The sequence below is a fragment of the Mercurialis annua genome, linkage group LG8, assembly GCF_937616625.2.
Source record: "Mercurialis annua linkage group LG8, ddMerAnnu1.2, whole genome shotgun sequence".
In the NCBI taxonomy this organism is placed as follows: domain Eukaryota; kingdom Viridiplantae; phylum Streptophyta; class Magnoliopsida; order Malpighiales; family Euphorbiaceae; genus Mercurialis; species Mercurialis annua.
In genome coordinates, this window is record NC_065577.1 from 18,609,448 (window position 1) to 18,626,392 (window position 16,945).

The 16,945-nt window shown below is 31.8% G+C and overlaps 2 long non-coding RNA genes across 2 annotated transcripts; both read right to left on the reverse strand.

Moving 5' to 3' along the window:
- Window positions 1-7,450: 7,450 nt before the first annotated feature.
- Window positions 7,451-9,709, reverse strand: LOC126660023 (uncharacterized). Its single transcript, XR_007635192.2, has 3 exons — window positions 9,591-9,709; window positions 9,430-9,507; window positions 7,451-8,047 (listed from the first exon to the last, which is right to left on the reverse strand). It is a non-coding gene; the product is annotated as an uncharacterized LOC126660023 (long non-coding RNA).
- A 4,636-nt stretch (window positions 9,710-14,345) lies between these two features.
- LOC126660022 (uncharacterized) lies at window positions 14,346-16,573 on the reverse strand. Its single transcript, XR_007635191.2, has 3 exons — window positions 16,482-16,573; window positions 16,321-16,398; window positions 14,346-14,938 (listed from the first exon to the last, which is right to left on the reverse strand). It is a non-coding gene; the product is annotated as an uncharacterized LOC126660022 (long non-coding RNA).
- Window positions 16,574-16,945: the final 372 nt, after the last annotated feature.

The window sequence follows — 16,945 nt, forward strand, 5'->3', positions numbered from 1 at the left end:
AGAACATCTTTTGATAAACTATGAAATCCATTTTGAAAACAAGGAACTCAATAAGAACTCAATAACCAAAATATCATAACTCTCATAAGGTTCTCGACAAAAGTCCTCAATGGGCAAACATGCTGAAACGGCCAACATAAAATATACAATCACCTTAGCATGCCGCCTAACATTAAACATGCCCAATCAAGATTAACAATAATTTATACTTCATTCTAACATGTTAACAACAATCCAACATTAACCAATAATGTTAAACAACCCAACTAACTTATTTATCAATCAAAACATTACATGGCATCAAATTCAACATTTAGCCAAAATCGGCAAAACAAGCCAACCTTAAAACAACCATGCCATGACACATTAATAAATTCAAATCATCTCAAAAGCATAAACCAATTACATTTTCAGTTTCAAAACCTCTAACCAAAATATATCAATTGATCATGATTTTCAAGCCAAATAACAAACAATTTGATATGCTCAAACCAAACTAATCAAACTCTATCAATTTGATTTTTAATCACCAAACACAGGTTAATTCAATTATTTACAGCCCTATAACAAAATCAAACTAAAACAATTTATAGCAATCTAATTCTTTAAACAACAACATCATGGAATGAAATTATGGACAGCCCTAACATTCCCCTTTTAAGAAATCCATACAACGCATGAACGAACCGAATTCAAGAGAGCATAAACGACTACAACAAATGCCCAACAAGTATTGACAATGAATTTGATACACTAATAAGAAAACCAAATCAAAACAGCTCATATAATTACATGCCACAAAGCTAACATTTAAAATTGAAATCTAACAACCATCACACCAACGATTCGAATTAAAAGGGTAAAGGAAGGATTAATTACCTTAGCAATCCAACAAAGCAAGGAAAACTCAGAAAAATAGTGGAATAATGGCTACAACAATGAAAAACCGAAGGACCAATGAATACCCAAACAATTCGATTACATAAAGTATGAATTGAATGATGGAATGGATGTTAGAACACTTACCAAGTGTCTCGAGGCACCAAAATGTTATTGGGAACTGTCTATAAATGTTTAGAAATCAGTTTAGGGTTTGTGGGAACGAGTGGGGGCTAATTTGGTAGAGAAACAAAGTTTTTATAAGCAAACCCGTAATGAACTGGTTATGCGGCCGGTTCTGCCCAGCAGAACCGGTTATAGAACCGGTTGACTCACTGCCAATGCAGAAATCAGAGTGGACCGGACCTACGGCCTGTTCTACCCAGCAGGTCCGGTAATAGGTCCGGTTGACCCGAAAAGGAGGTCAAAACGACGATCCGAACGGTCGAATAAAAGATAATCCTCTTAGGTACAACATATCCAAAGGGCAGCCCGATCCGACGGTTAAATTGGGAGATATGGACGTTTTACTAGAGCATAGCAGATTTGGAAAACATGCAAACATTGTTTCGATAGCAATCCGGAAATAAATCAATTCAACATCAAATACTTAAAAGTTCAAGGGGTACACATAAGTCACTCAACATGACACAATCAAGGTACCACATATGCTAATTCGTACTTTAATCAATCCGAAAACAAGTCGGAAGCACAACGAGAACATGTCGAAGTTAAAATACAACCAAAGTCCATCACAAACCAAACTTTAAACAGACAACCAACCACCAAAACAAGTTATAAAAAATATGGGTTATTGCATTCTCCCCAACTTAAAAACAAAATCGTCCTCGGTTTTAACACAAAAACAACCGACGTAAAACATAACATAAAACTACATAGCAAGCCATACAAAATGTATATGACCAACGTAAGATCACATAATCATGATACCCAAAGGAATTAAGGAAAGCATAATAACAAATTTGCATAACAAATTGAAACTGTAATCATAGGAATTCTGTTATTCATCAACCGACGCACTTGCGTAACCACAATCTTAACAGGTTGCTCCTCGAATGATAACTCAAAACCACCACTCATATAAATCAACAACTCAAATGGTCACAACACACATATGCACAAATTTCTATTCTATCAACTTAGTGCTTCAACAATCACTCGATCAACACAATGTGAATAATCAACAATTATTCAACTGAGAGTCACAATTACTCTATACCAAAGTGGCTTCCAAAACCACCTCGAAACTCATCTATTATAAAATCCTCAATGTCAAATACAAGATTAAGCGCTAAGCTCAACTATAATTCTATAATTCCAAAATATTTTGCCTCAGACAAAACAATAACACTGTAAACATAGCTGATAAAATCTATCGTTCTAAAACACTTTATTACTTCCACTTATAGCATCTCTACATCAAAATTATCGATAACAAAACCCAATAAACTTCTGATAATGTTTCAGTTCTAAAATCAACATTATAATAATCCTTTAATCCAAACGATTTAGTACCAACTCGATAATGCAATTAACTTGTGAATCATAAAACATAAGAACTCATATCACAGTTCAAAGAAAAACGGACCTCTTTTATGATAACAAAAATTTCTATATCAGTGGTAAACAATATCCATCAAAATGATTCTCCCAATCACTCAAAAACTTAACGCTACGACTACACTGAACATTGACTGCATCAGACAACTTAAAAAACATTTGTCTCTTACAACAAGTGTTCAACCATGCTTAAAACGATATACAAACATTACAATAATACCATTAATTAACAAAATCGATCTACCGATCAGGGTTGTCGAAACCTATTAACCGCGATTCCCGATTCTGAATCAATTATCTCACATAACCAAATCGAACTCAAATTCTCAAAATTATTCAATCAATTGACTATAATCTCGAATACAACGAAAGATCAATACGACTATTTTACTACGACCGGATTGTCAGCTATGCTCAAAACCAACCCTTGTGGGTATAAAATATTTTATATACAAAATTTTACACCCTGTTTCAAATAGTCTACGTCTTACACCTCCTTTTTCTTTCAAAATCGAAATACCTTTACCGTTGAAAAACCATCGGTTTCGCAAACCCTTAAAAATTTTCAAAATATTCACATTTTAAATCCGAAATTTCTTTTTAGTTTTAATACATTTGCAAATCTGTAAATCAGTTCAACTGACAAAATTTATGTTCATTCAAACTTTTTAAAATACTTTTTAAATAGTTTATACTTTTCTCGTAAAAGTCAAACTGTGGCAAGATTTCCCGTATTCAAAATGCACATTCATGTTTCAAATATCCAAAATTTAAGTCGCTTTTAAATTTTCTCAAACAAAAACACAATTTGAAGAAATCTCTCAAGTGAAAAATTTGTTATCCCTTTTCAATCAATTTGACAAAATTTCTTCCTTTCCTCAGAAAGGTAAAATCAGCAATGTAAATCTCTTGTTTATAAACATACCTTTATATCAATACACCAAAATACTTTGGACAATTCAAATCTGGAAAATTAAAGTTTCGTTTTAAACAAAAATATAGTGTATACGCACACATGGAGCATAACCAACATCCTTAATCAAAAAATCCTTAATTATCACGAAAGCTTTCTATTATAAACTACACTATACCACACTTAGCACAACAATATCTAGAGCGCAACCTCAAAATCATTCTTACTTGCTATGAAGCATATGATTCTGAAAACACCGACCGATCCCTAACATTGTAATCGTCCATAATTTAACACCATCATCACAGAGTATTTATCTAGCTTTTTCTCGGAAACAGTTCAAAATCATTTGAAATTCCATAACTTTATAAAATACATTTACCCAAAACGGACTCGCGAGTTTGATTCAAAATACTTTCCTCAAAATACTTTATTGACAAAATCCATTTTACATAATTGTGCGTCAGGGTGATGACATCTCTCATCCCCAAAGAGTTGCATCCAACCCTAATCATTTCTATGCACGTGATGCATGTACTATTATGCATGTATCAATTATTAATTTATCTTTTATTTAGTGAACATACTCAATGCTTAATGCAATCCTGTTCGTGACCTTTAAAAGGCATGTTCATGATATGTCTGGGCACAATTACGTGTTAAAAATATTTCAAATATTATAACAAATCAACCTGTGAAATTCATTTCACAATAAAACATTTGCTAGACGTTACACTCTGTGAGATGTGCACTCGATAACCTCAAAATATTTCTTAAACTCCGTACTTGCAACCTACCAATATTCGATGCTATACAACAACTCCTCCTCATAACTTCATTACAACTCTACTAGAAAAAGTATATAAGTAATCTCAATCATGACTGAGCATAACCAAAGAAAATAGCACATAAAATACGTTCCTATAAAATTTACCGCCAGCTCCTGCATTGCATCTTCAGACTTGATGGAAACACCAGTGTATTAATACACTCGTCTATCTTCTCGGCTCAGAGTTTCTAATATCCGTTCTAGGATAACAAGAAATCATCAGCCAATCCAAGGGAGTATTTCCCTCGTCTTCCTCGATATCGAAACCTAAAGATTTTGATCTTAGAATCATACATCAAGGTAAACCAACCTTGACCACGTGAGTAAATCATCTCACGTGCTACTCCACACGTAGAGACAACAAGCACTATCAACTTAGTCCAACAGACAAGCGAGTTATACAACTAATTTTTATTACCAAGATAATACGAATTCTATGAACCGTAATTCACCCAAGCATGCCATTCAACACAATTAACCCTAAACATACTTAAAAGACAAATCAGGACATGCCACAACACATTTTTTTTTTGAAATCGCATTACCATGTAATTATAACATCCTTTAATAGTACGTTTCAAAATTCGTTTTGAAATTAAAATCAAATACGAAAACTTCCAAATTTTGCTGAGCCCCAAGGTTAGAACAAAATCACAATTTATAAAAGTCTCTTCTTATTAATCAGTTGCTTTAAAATAGATACCCAATTATCTCAAACAATAAAATCATCGAGATAGCCGAGTCATTATAACTACCAAGATGAACTCCTAAAATAGGGTGACCCAAGTCGAACCCAAAACAATCGTTTATAAGACGTATTTAAAATATTTGTAAATCCGGAAAAATATATTAATAAAATTTCCATCCTTTCAAATTTGGGAGCTCAACTTAAATCAACCGCTAAACGGTAATTTAAAACTCAAGTGAGAAATATTTGATTTCAAACATCTATTCCGTAAATTCTAAAAAATTTAAAATGCTGACATAATACAACATGATAAAATAACTTCAACGCTACATTCTTAAAACAATGGTTCATCTCATAAAATATCATTTTGAAATCATCGCTTGTTAACACCAAACCAAACATAATATTTCAAAATACAGGAATTTCTTTTTACTGGTATCTCAACCAAAAATCAAACTTTTTAAGAATTTAAAATCAAACTCCTCGTATGATTTTGTGTCGAAACACAAATTGGATAAAACAATATTCTCAATGAAAATATTTAAATCAACATGTGGTCAAACAATGCATGATCATCAAAACACGTTTTATCTCTTTAATAGAAAAAACGACAAGGCTAACGCCCAACATACGATCACATTTAAAATCAACAATCGAGGCCAAAGACAAGATGTACTTTATTAATAAGGCAAAAGAAGTGCAACGCATCATGCAAAATAACCGTATCCGTACCATATTTTTTAAATCGCATCAGGCATAAACGCCAAAATTTATCAAACAACATCATACCGAAGTATGAGTTTAGAAAAATTTGCCAACCTATGGTTTCCCGAGAAATTGAAAGCAATTATAATTACCCAAGTGAAATAATCTCAACATGATAAAACACAGCAAGTAACATCCAAGTGAAATTAATTGTCAATCATAACTTCAACACCAAATAAAGACTGACAGATATCCCCTATAGGATGTAGGTTGAAAGTTTGAAAATAAAATATGACGTTTTAAAAGACAAGACACGAATCCTAATTCTGTAGTCGTTCCTATGACACGACATCAACTTATCATGCCAAAACACATAATACATAACATGCATAAGGCTTTGGTATGAAACCAAAGCTCTGACACCAAATTTGTCACGACCCATTTTCATGAATCGCGACCGGCGCTAGGGTATGCGTATGGTTGTACCAAAACCCGTAGCTAGCCTTACGGATAACCAACAAATACATAAGCCTGCAAGAAACCAATGCTCGGGGGCAACCGAGACTTCAGCCTAGTTTTAGCAGTTCATAATTTACAACATTTATTATAAAGTGCTCAGCCAACTCTGAGTCTTAAACATGGCAGAAGTATATGTTAACCCAAGTTAATAAAACAATGCCAAAATAGCAATAATTCATTGCATAAATTTATAACAAGTATTCGACATAAGACTTCTATTTACTACTGCGGTCTAAGAGTAAAATAAGTTTAATAACCTTATTAAATATAGTAAAACCTCCGAGGAAATAAAGAATCGGAGAGCAGCTGACTCGCTCATATCATAACCCTTGAAAATTTGGAAAAACAACGGGGTCAGATATACTGAGATGAGTTCATACCACTATTTACATTTATCAAGTGGAAAACCATTGAAACCCTTTTAAAACATTTAATATGAACATTACGTATAATAGTTGGAACCCTAATCCACAATACTAATATAACCATAATCCATTAAGCCTGTTCCCGAGAGCTGAGCTACACTGAGTTACCACCGACCACTCTTAATTCATAACCAGAGTCCCGAGAGCTGAGCTACACAGAGTTACTCTACTGGGTCCCGAGAGTTAGGCTACCACCGAGTTACCTTTATATATCACATAGCTTATCTAGATCAATATCGGTGCGCACGCAGTCCTAATGATGCCCATTAGGTAGCATGTTCCAACTAAAAGATATAATGGAAAAACAATTCGAAATATATATATATAGTATATATTTATATATTAAAATAACAATTTACTTAATAAAGCGGTAAATAGTAAATACAAACTCACTACTTGCAAATCCACGTGAAAACTTGACAAGCAACTAAACCTGATCCGACTCTGAAGCACGAGCAGTCGACGTGTCTAAGAAAATATATATAATAATTAATATCATCCCCTAACTCTAGAGAGTACTAGACACCACATATGACTAGCACATATATCAACCAAGCCAAAGTATAAACCATCATAACGTCATTATACATATATAGTCAAAATGCCAAAGCATAAACCAACGTGGAATAATCATACTTTCTCAGACTGTCACCAAAGTCATACAATCAGTTAAGTCAAATTGAGTTCTGTCACGACCCAATTTCATGGATCGCGACCGGCGCTAGGGTATGGGTATGGTTGTACCAAAACCCGTAGCAAGCCTTGCGGATAAAATCAAACATACAAAGTAATATAACAACTTAAATGTAATTACTTACATTGATTAATAAATAACCAGAGTTAAACAATTAAGTATGTCAAAACATAAAATAAAGCCAGTCAGACAAATCTGACAAACATTTAATGTAATATGAACTTCTAGTTTTACTACTGCGGTCTAAGAATAAAAATCAGTTTGACAATCTATACAAAATAAAATAACCCTCCGAAGAATAAAAGGATCGGAGTGGACCAGCTTTCAAATCATAAACCTGGAAAATTTGGGAAAACAACGGGGTCAGATATACTGAGATGAGTTCGCAATACTATTTACATTTATTAAGTTTAAAACCCTTAAATCAAAATAGTTTATACTAATATAGTATGATTATGGAAAACAGTATTGAAAAGATCCCAGCGTAAGTATGCCATAGCATACTGAAAAATAAACCCAGAGTGGACGGGAACAAATCCTCGTCAAATTACCAGCGTAAGCAAGACCATAGTCTGCCGTTTCCCAGAGTACTTACCAGTGCACACAGTCTCGATACAAGCCTATCGAGTAGCTCGTTTCAATCCAGATCCATAATCCGTAAAAACAGTTCACAAACATTTATAATATTAAAATACGATGCGGTACTTAATAAAGCGGTAAATAGCACTACAAACTCACTGCTTGCTAATCCACGTGAAAAACCTGGCAAGCGACAAAAACTGATTTGACTCCGAAGCACCAGTAGTCGACGAGTCTAAGACATGATAAAACAAATATTAAAATCAACCCCTAACTCTAGAGATTACTAGACACCACATAGGACTAGCACAATACCAAGTCTCGTACAAGCATAGCCAAAGAAGAAAGAACAATTAATTATATAATGACCCGAGTCAAAATACAAACCACCTTGAGTAAACACAATACTCAAAATTAATAAGTCAAGTTTATTGAGTTCCCGCTTTAAAATCCATTCCAGAAAATATTACTTAAATAATATTTAAATAATACTTAAATTCATTTCCTCAAATATTGGGTTAGCCGAGTTACCAATAACTACCAAGCTACCTCAAATGTCGGGTGTAGTCTAACCCGACCCAAATATTTTATCAAATATAAACCAGAGTTTATAATTTTAAAAATAACTTGATAAAATAAATATATTTATATCCAATTATAAACCATAATTTATAATTATAGAAAACAACTTTGATAAAATAATAATTAAAATTTAAAACGGAACTCAATAACTTATAACTCAAGTAACCAATAGTTACCGATAATTACTTAACTAGAATAAGCTAAGAAAATAATTTAAGAGTTAAATTGCAATTTAGCCAAAACGTAAATTAACCCAAAATTCTTAAAAAATGATAACTACCCTAGTAATTATTTCAATAAAATATCATAATATAAATTATCGATTTCAAAAGAAATAATCAAAGACAATTTAAATTATAACTAATACTAATATTATTTTAATATTAATAATTTGAACTTTCAAAATCAAATCGATAATCGAAAATCCGATTTTTAAAATAGATGTTTAACCAAATTAAATAACCATGTAGTGTAATCCAAGAATATTTTATTTAATCACCCAAAATTAATGAATAATTAAACAATCAACCAATAAGATCTAAGGGAAAACAAATGGCCATAACAGTTATAAACAACTACCAATCAAAACATTTTAAACATCATGCAAGACACACAAGCCAAGGAAAACCAAACAAACAATTAAAATTATACTTGTTGCCGCCAATTACAAAACCAAAGACACAAAGCCATAGCAAATTTTCTGGAACAGCAACAAGAGAAAAGCCAAGCATATAAGCAGCTAGATTAATCCCGTCCAGTTCAACTAAGCCAACACAATAATTATATAGCCTTGAATAGAATAACCCATAGAAATAAAATCAAATCAAACGTAGAACATAAAAATTGAAGAATATGATGTTAACAGAAACTCAACAGATCAACAGCTAAACCCAAGAGAATATAATCATTAAAAACCCCAAAATTATAATCAGAATAAATCATAACAATCGGCAGAAACTTCCTTAACAAACAGATCCAATAATAACATACAGAGACGATGAAGCGGCAGCGATTCTAGCGGATTAAATTACGTACCGTTTAGCGAAAACAAAGATGAGAATTGTAGAGGTGCGTGTCTACTACAGCTAGGACGAGACAAATTCAAATTTAACGCTGAAACGAGTGGAACAGATCAATATACTAGACTGTCGAGTTTTGAATCAAAACTGAGAAAATAAGAACAAGAAGAAACTTACTCTTCTTGCAGCAAAGGGAGGAAGGTGAGGATGTGAATTTTGAAAATTTTGGGATTACAATTTACGGCTAGGGTTTGAAGGAATAGAAAAACAATAGGGTTGGAAAGTAAAATAAACGAATGAAGAGAAAAGAAAAATGCAGCACACTGTAACACAAAGATTTTAGCTTCTGTTTTCAAACATGATGGGCTTTCTAATATCTTTTGGCCATCTTCAAATTGATGGGCTTCACGTGGAAGGTAATATATATGCATAAATTTCATGCACAATTTAAACACTTTTGTTTTAAAAAAAAATAAAATATAAGCCAAACACGAATCGAACCACGATTTAATCAACGAACGACTAAAATAAAATTTAATAAAAACATATAATCATAATAATAATAATAAATTACCTAACCTTGACGGAATGCACAAATTTGAAATTAAAATTTGAAATAATTTAATAGTAATAAAAATAAAAATACGGGATATTACATTCTCTCCAACTTATTAAAAATTCGTCCTCGAATTTACCATACACCAAAATAAAATATAATCAATTATATCACGCATAAAATCACATGTAACTCTAAAAATACAGAGCAACGCGTTCTTAATGGAATTAAAGAAAACAACTAATCGTAACAGTTTCAGATTCCCAAAATCACTTTACGACCAGGTGACAACTCAACGGAAATAAAATAACACCGCTTAATTCAACCTAAGCAAAACACAATCGCAATCTCACTAGATTAAACAAACTCTCATCAAGGGTAATCCTACCACAATGAAAACTGAGGAGAGTCAAAACAAAACGAAACATAAATCAACCGAAAACACGCTGAAAAATATAAGGGGTATTACATTCTCCCAAACTTAAAGAAATTTGATCTCGAGTTTAAAACTGATATAAAAACTCGAATGGTCACCACACGCATATGCGAAATAATTCCGAGTTCAACAATATCATCAACTTCGCGAACCAAGATGTACAAAAACACATATATTTATAAGGAAATCCTAACTTAAACTTTTGATAACCAAATTTTTCATCCTTAATTTTTTTTCAATCAACTATTACCTCAAATCCTACAGAAGATCATTTAGATCAAATCGCTATCAATCGGTTTGTTGGTTATGCTCACAAAAAAAAATTATATATAAAAACGCTTTTCGCAATCACAAGATATTTAATAATACCACCCGTCTTTAATTGAAATTACTAACATCTTCAGTTTAATTTCATTTTCAACCAAAAATAATTAACCCGATAAATTTTTTTCTAGTTTCGTAAACGCATCCACAAAATAAAACACTCTCACTTTGAAATCATAACCGAACCTTACTTTCATAATAAAATTCACGATTTTATAAAATTGTTCATTTAGAAAAATTTAAAATCAACTTTTAAATCAAAACTGACAAGGTTTTGTCACTACTTGAAAGTTAAAATTTCATAAACAAAAATTCCTTTATTTACAAAAATTTTTCATATCGGTATCAAAACTTGTTTGGACAGAAATCGAATATGTGAAAACAAAAATTCATTTTAAATTTTCCAGTGTAAATAAACACGCAGAGCATAACTAATTTACTTAAATCAAAAATCCTCAAATTAAATAATTTAAGCTGACACAATTTTTTTTAATCCGAACTCAAACTTTTCCCGCACTTACCACAACTAAACCTCGAGTGCAACCTTATAACCATAACTCTTATTTATCAAACACGGATACTCCATTAATATAAAACAAACCCTTACAATGCAATTTCTCTTAAATCACCACCGTCATCACAGAGTATTTGTCTAGAAACCAACCAAAATTTTAAAACCGTTTGAAATCATCAACTTTTTAAACACCATTTACACAATGTAACTCACGAGTTTATAACAAAACCTTTTTCTTAAAAAGCCTTACTGATAAAATTTATTTTACATAATTGTGCGCCAGGGTGATGACAGCTCTCATCCCCAAAGAGTTGCATTCAACCCTAGTAATTTAATGTCGTGATGAATGTTCTACATGCATGTATCAATTATTTATTTCTCTTTTATTTAGTGATCATGCTCAATGCTCAATGCAGTTTCCTATTCGTGGCATTTCAAAATGCATGTTCATGACATGTCTGGGCACAATTATGTGATAAAAACATTTCAATTAATTTAACAAGTTAACATTTGAAATCAATTTTTCTTCGAAATATTTTCTAGACCTTACACTCTGTGAGACGTGCACTCGTCCTTCTTGACATATTTGCCCATTTCCATTGTCCTAGTCCATCAATTTGAATTGTCAATAATGAATTCTCCTACATCAACAACGAAACCAAAATTTTCCTACAACGAATTTTCCCTTCAAAACAAATTAAAATTTCCCAAAGGCATCAAAGCAACACGACCGCCCTCACAGCTTCACTATCGGTTTCGGTATATCACCGATCTATCTAAAGAAAACACTAGTGTATTACTACACTGATCAACCTCGATTCACAGATTCCATATCTAATTCTAGAACACTAATAGCTGAACTTTCGACTACAATAAATTATTACAAACGAGTCCGACGTAGAAACACATAACGTTCAAAATTTCACGCACGAGGTAAACTCTCACGAGAAGAATTATTCCACCGGTGCTGAGTAATATAACTCAATTCGCATTCCTCCGACCAGGACAGTTTCGGGATTCGAATCTGCGAACAGCTATTGAGAATCGCTCCTCAAATTTATTGATAAGAAAATTAATCACTTAATTTTTTTTTAGAATCCAAACGCTAGATCCGGCTAAACCAAATAGAACATCTTAACTAATCGCATGGTCAAAAAAAAAATAAGGGTTCGAATCGCACATCGACACTTATGCCAAAGTTAAGCCAAAGAAAAAAAACTAGCGAGTAGTGTCCTCACGTGATACTTCACACAATGAGGCAAACGAGATCAATAATTACCATGTCATAGCTTAACCAAACATGGAAGACAAAAATAACAATACCATAATATAGGTCATAAATTTTCACACGACCGAAAAACACTTAAACATCTTACAGTAAAACAATTACTCATTAGGGTAGGTACTCAATATAATTCATAAAGGATTGAGTAAACAACATCTTATCAGATCAACGTATTCCTATCGACATAGCAACTACTCAGACAGTTTGACAATGATTAAAACACTAAATCATATAATGACATGTTCGAAACGTCAAAACAGAATAAAATAAATAAAGATAAGATAACCATTTTATCCATATTAATTTATAAATACTAAGTTCATGTCGAGCCTCACAGAAAAAAAAATTTTGGAAACCTCTTTTTATAAAACTATAGATATAATTGTTCCCAAATGCATCAATTTAAAATCATCGAGTTAGCTGAGTGATTACCACTTACAAGCTCAACTCCAAATTTGGGTGACCCAAGTCAAACCCATAATATCCATTTATAAAACGTATGCAACACATTTTCAAATCCGTAAAGAAACGCCTTTTGAAAATAAATCTCAATATTTTTAAAATAGGTAGCTCGACTTCACCCAAAGTAAAAACATCAACTCATCTCCCAAGTGGAAAATTAATAATAATTATTCTTTAACAATCTATCAGAAATACTGGCTTCAATCAAAATTAGTAAATCAAGCATAAGACCAACACCAAAGCTTTGATAAATCGAAGTATAGTAAAATTACAAAATTAATGTTATATTATCAAATCGGTATCGCCTTTAAAAAAAAATATTATTTCAAAATAATCATTTTGAAAATACCGAGCTAGACGTAACATTTTAATTTTTTTTTAAAAAAAAAAAATTTCCATTTTATTTCAAAATAACAACTCTTTTTGAATCCTTAGTCAAATGTAAAACATTGAAATAAACGTATTTCATTTTACTGGCAAGATACTGAAAATAATATTTTAGGGTGTCGTGTTCAGACTACCCATTTGACTTTTTGTGTCAAAACACCAGTTAGGCAAAAATAATATCCTTAAGGTAATTTAAAACCAATACGTGGCCAACAACGTAATTCACAAAACGTAAAAAAAGGTTTTTTTTTCGGTCAAAAATCATTTAAACTCAAAACAGTGTAAAATCCTGATAAAAAAATTTTAAAAAAAATATCAAGGCTCTCGGCCAAAATCAAAAGTACTCTTAAACAATTTAATGGCAACAATATCCTTAAAGTATAAAAGCCAAAATATATCACCCAAGTGAAAAGCAACATCATAAAAAAAGAAGCAATTAACATCATACCCAAGTATGACATAAAGAAAATTACCAACATAAGGAGAAATCAAAAGCAATTAATTCACCCAAGTGAAATAACATCAGTAAAATAAAACATCATATCAAAGCATAATAAACGACTGACTTGACGTAATCCTATCGGTGTGGGCAGAAAGTTTTAAAATCAAAAGATGACGTTTCAATGACAAGACGTGAACCTAATTCCGCAGTAGTTCCTATGACTCTATAACAAACTTAACAGAGTAAACACATAGCAAGCAATGACCTTTGTTTGAAATCTAAGCTCTGATACCAACTTTGTCACGACCCAATTTCATGGATCGCGACCGGCGCTAGGGTATGGGTATGGTTGTACCAAAACCCGTAGCAAGCCTTGCGGATAAAATCAAACATACAAAGTAATATAACAACTTAAATGTAATTACTTACATTGATTAATAAATAACCAGAGTTAAACAATTAAGTATGTCAAAACATAAAATAAAGCCAGTCAGACAAATCTGACAAACATTTAATGTAATATGAACTTCTAGTTTTACTACTGCGGTCTAAGAATAAAAATCAGTTTGACAATCTATACAAAATAAAATAACCCTCCGAAGAATAAAAGGATCGGAGTGGACCAGCTTTCAAATCATAAACCTGGAAAATTTGGGAAAACAACGGGGTCAGATATACTGAGATGAGTTCGCAATACTATTTACATTTATTAAGTTTAAAACCCTTAAATCAAAATAGTTTATACTAATATAGTATGATTATGGAAAACAGTATTGAAAAGATCCCAGCGTAAGTATGCCATAGCATACTGAAAAATAAACCCAGAGTGGACGGGAACAAATCCTCGTCAAATTACCAGCGTAAGCAAGACCATAGTCTGCCGTTTCCCAGAGTACTTACCGGTGCACACAGTCTCGATACAAGCCTATCGAGTAGCTCGTTTCAATCCAGATCCATAATCCGTAAAAACAGTTCACAAACATTTATAATATTAAAATACGATGCGGTACTTAATAAAGCGGTAAATAGCACTACAAACTCACTGCTTGCTAATCCACGTGAAAAACCTGGCAAGCGACAAAAACTGATTTGACTCCGAAGCACCAGTAGTCGACGAGTCTAAGACATGATAAAACAAATATTAAAATCAACCCCTAACTCTAGAGATTACTAGACACCACATAGGACTAGCACAATACCAAGTCTCGTACAAGCATAGCCAAAGAAGAAAGAACAATTAATTACATAATGACCCGAGTCAAAATACAAACCACCTTGAGTAAACACAATACTCAAAATTAATAAGTCAAGTTTATTGAGTTCCCGCTTTAAAATCCATTCCAGAAAATATTACTTAAATAATATTTAAATAATACTTAAATTCATTTCCTCAAATATTGGGTTAGCCGAGTTACCAATAACTACCAAGCTACCTCAAATGTCGGGTGTAGTCTAACCCGACCCAAATATTTTATCAAATATAAACCAGAGTTTATAATTTTAAAAATAACTTGATAAAATAAATATATTTATATCCAATTATAAACCATAATTTATAATTATAGAAAACAACTTTGATAAAATAATAATTAAAATTTAAAACGGAACTCAATAACTTATAACTCAAGTAACCAATAGTTACCGATAATTACTTAACTAGAATAAGCTAAGAAAATAATTTAAGAGTTAAATTGCAATTTAGCCAAAACGTAAATTAACCCAAAATTCTTAAAAAATGATAACTACCCTAGTAATTATTTCAATAAAATATCATAATATAAATTATCGATTTCAAAAGAAATAATCAAAGACAATTTAAATTATAACTAATACTAATATTATTTTAATATTAATAATTTGAACTTTCAAAATCAAATCGATAATCGAAAATCCGATTTTTAAAATAGATGTTTAACCAAATTAAATAACCATGTAGTGTAATCCAAGAATATTTTATTTAATCACCCAAAATTAATGAATAATTAAACAATCAACCAATAAGATCTAAGGGAAAACAAATGGCCATAACAGTTATAAACAACTACCAATCAAAACATTTTAAACATCATGCAAGACACACAAGCCAAGGAAAACCAAACAAACAATTAAAATTATACTTGTTGCCGCCAATTACAAAACCAAAGACACAAAGCCATAGCAAATTTTCTGGAACAGCAACAAGAGAAAAGCCAAGCATATAAGCAGCTAGATTAATCCCGTCCAGTTCAACTAAGCCAACACAATAATTATATAGCCTTGAATAGAATAACCCATAGAAATAAAATCAAATCAAACGTAGAACATAAAAATTGAAGAATATGATGTTAACAGAAACTCAACAGATCAACAGCTAAACCCAAGAGAATATAATCATTAAAAACCCCAAAATTATAATCAGAATAAATCATAACAATCGGCAGAAACTTCCTTAACAAACAGATCCAATAATAACATACAGAGACGATGAAGCGGCAGCGATTCTAGCGGATTAAATTACGTACCGTTTAGCGAAAACAAAGATGAGAATTGTAGAGGTGCGTGTCTACTACAGCTAGGACGAGACAAATTCAAATTTAACGCTGAAACGAGTGGAACAGATCAATATACTAGACTGTCGAGTTTTGAATCAAAACTGAGAAAATAAGAACAAGAAGAAACTTACTCTTCTTGCAGCAAAGGGAGGAAGGTGAGGATGTGAATTTTGAAAATTTTGGGATTACAATTTACGGCTAGGGTTTGAAGGAATAGAAAAACAATATGGTTGGAAAGTAAAATAAACGAATGAAGAGAAAAGAAAAATGCAGCACACTGTAACACAAAGATTTTAGCTTCTGTTTTCAAACATGATGGGCTTTCTAATATCTTTTGGCCATCTTCAAATTGATGGGCTTCACGTGGAAGGTAATATATATGCATAAATTTCATGCACAATTTAAACACTTTTGTTTTAAAAAAAATAAAATATAAGCCAAACACGAATCGAACCACGATTTAATCAACGAACGACTAAAATAAAATTTAATAAAAACATATAATCATAATAATAATAATAAATTACCTAACCTTGACGGAATGCACAAATTTGAAATTAAAATTTGAAATAATTTAATAGTAATAAAAATAAAA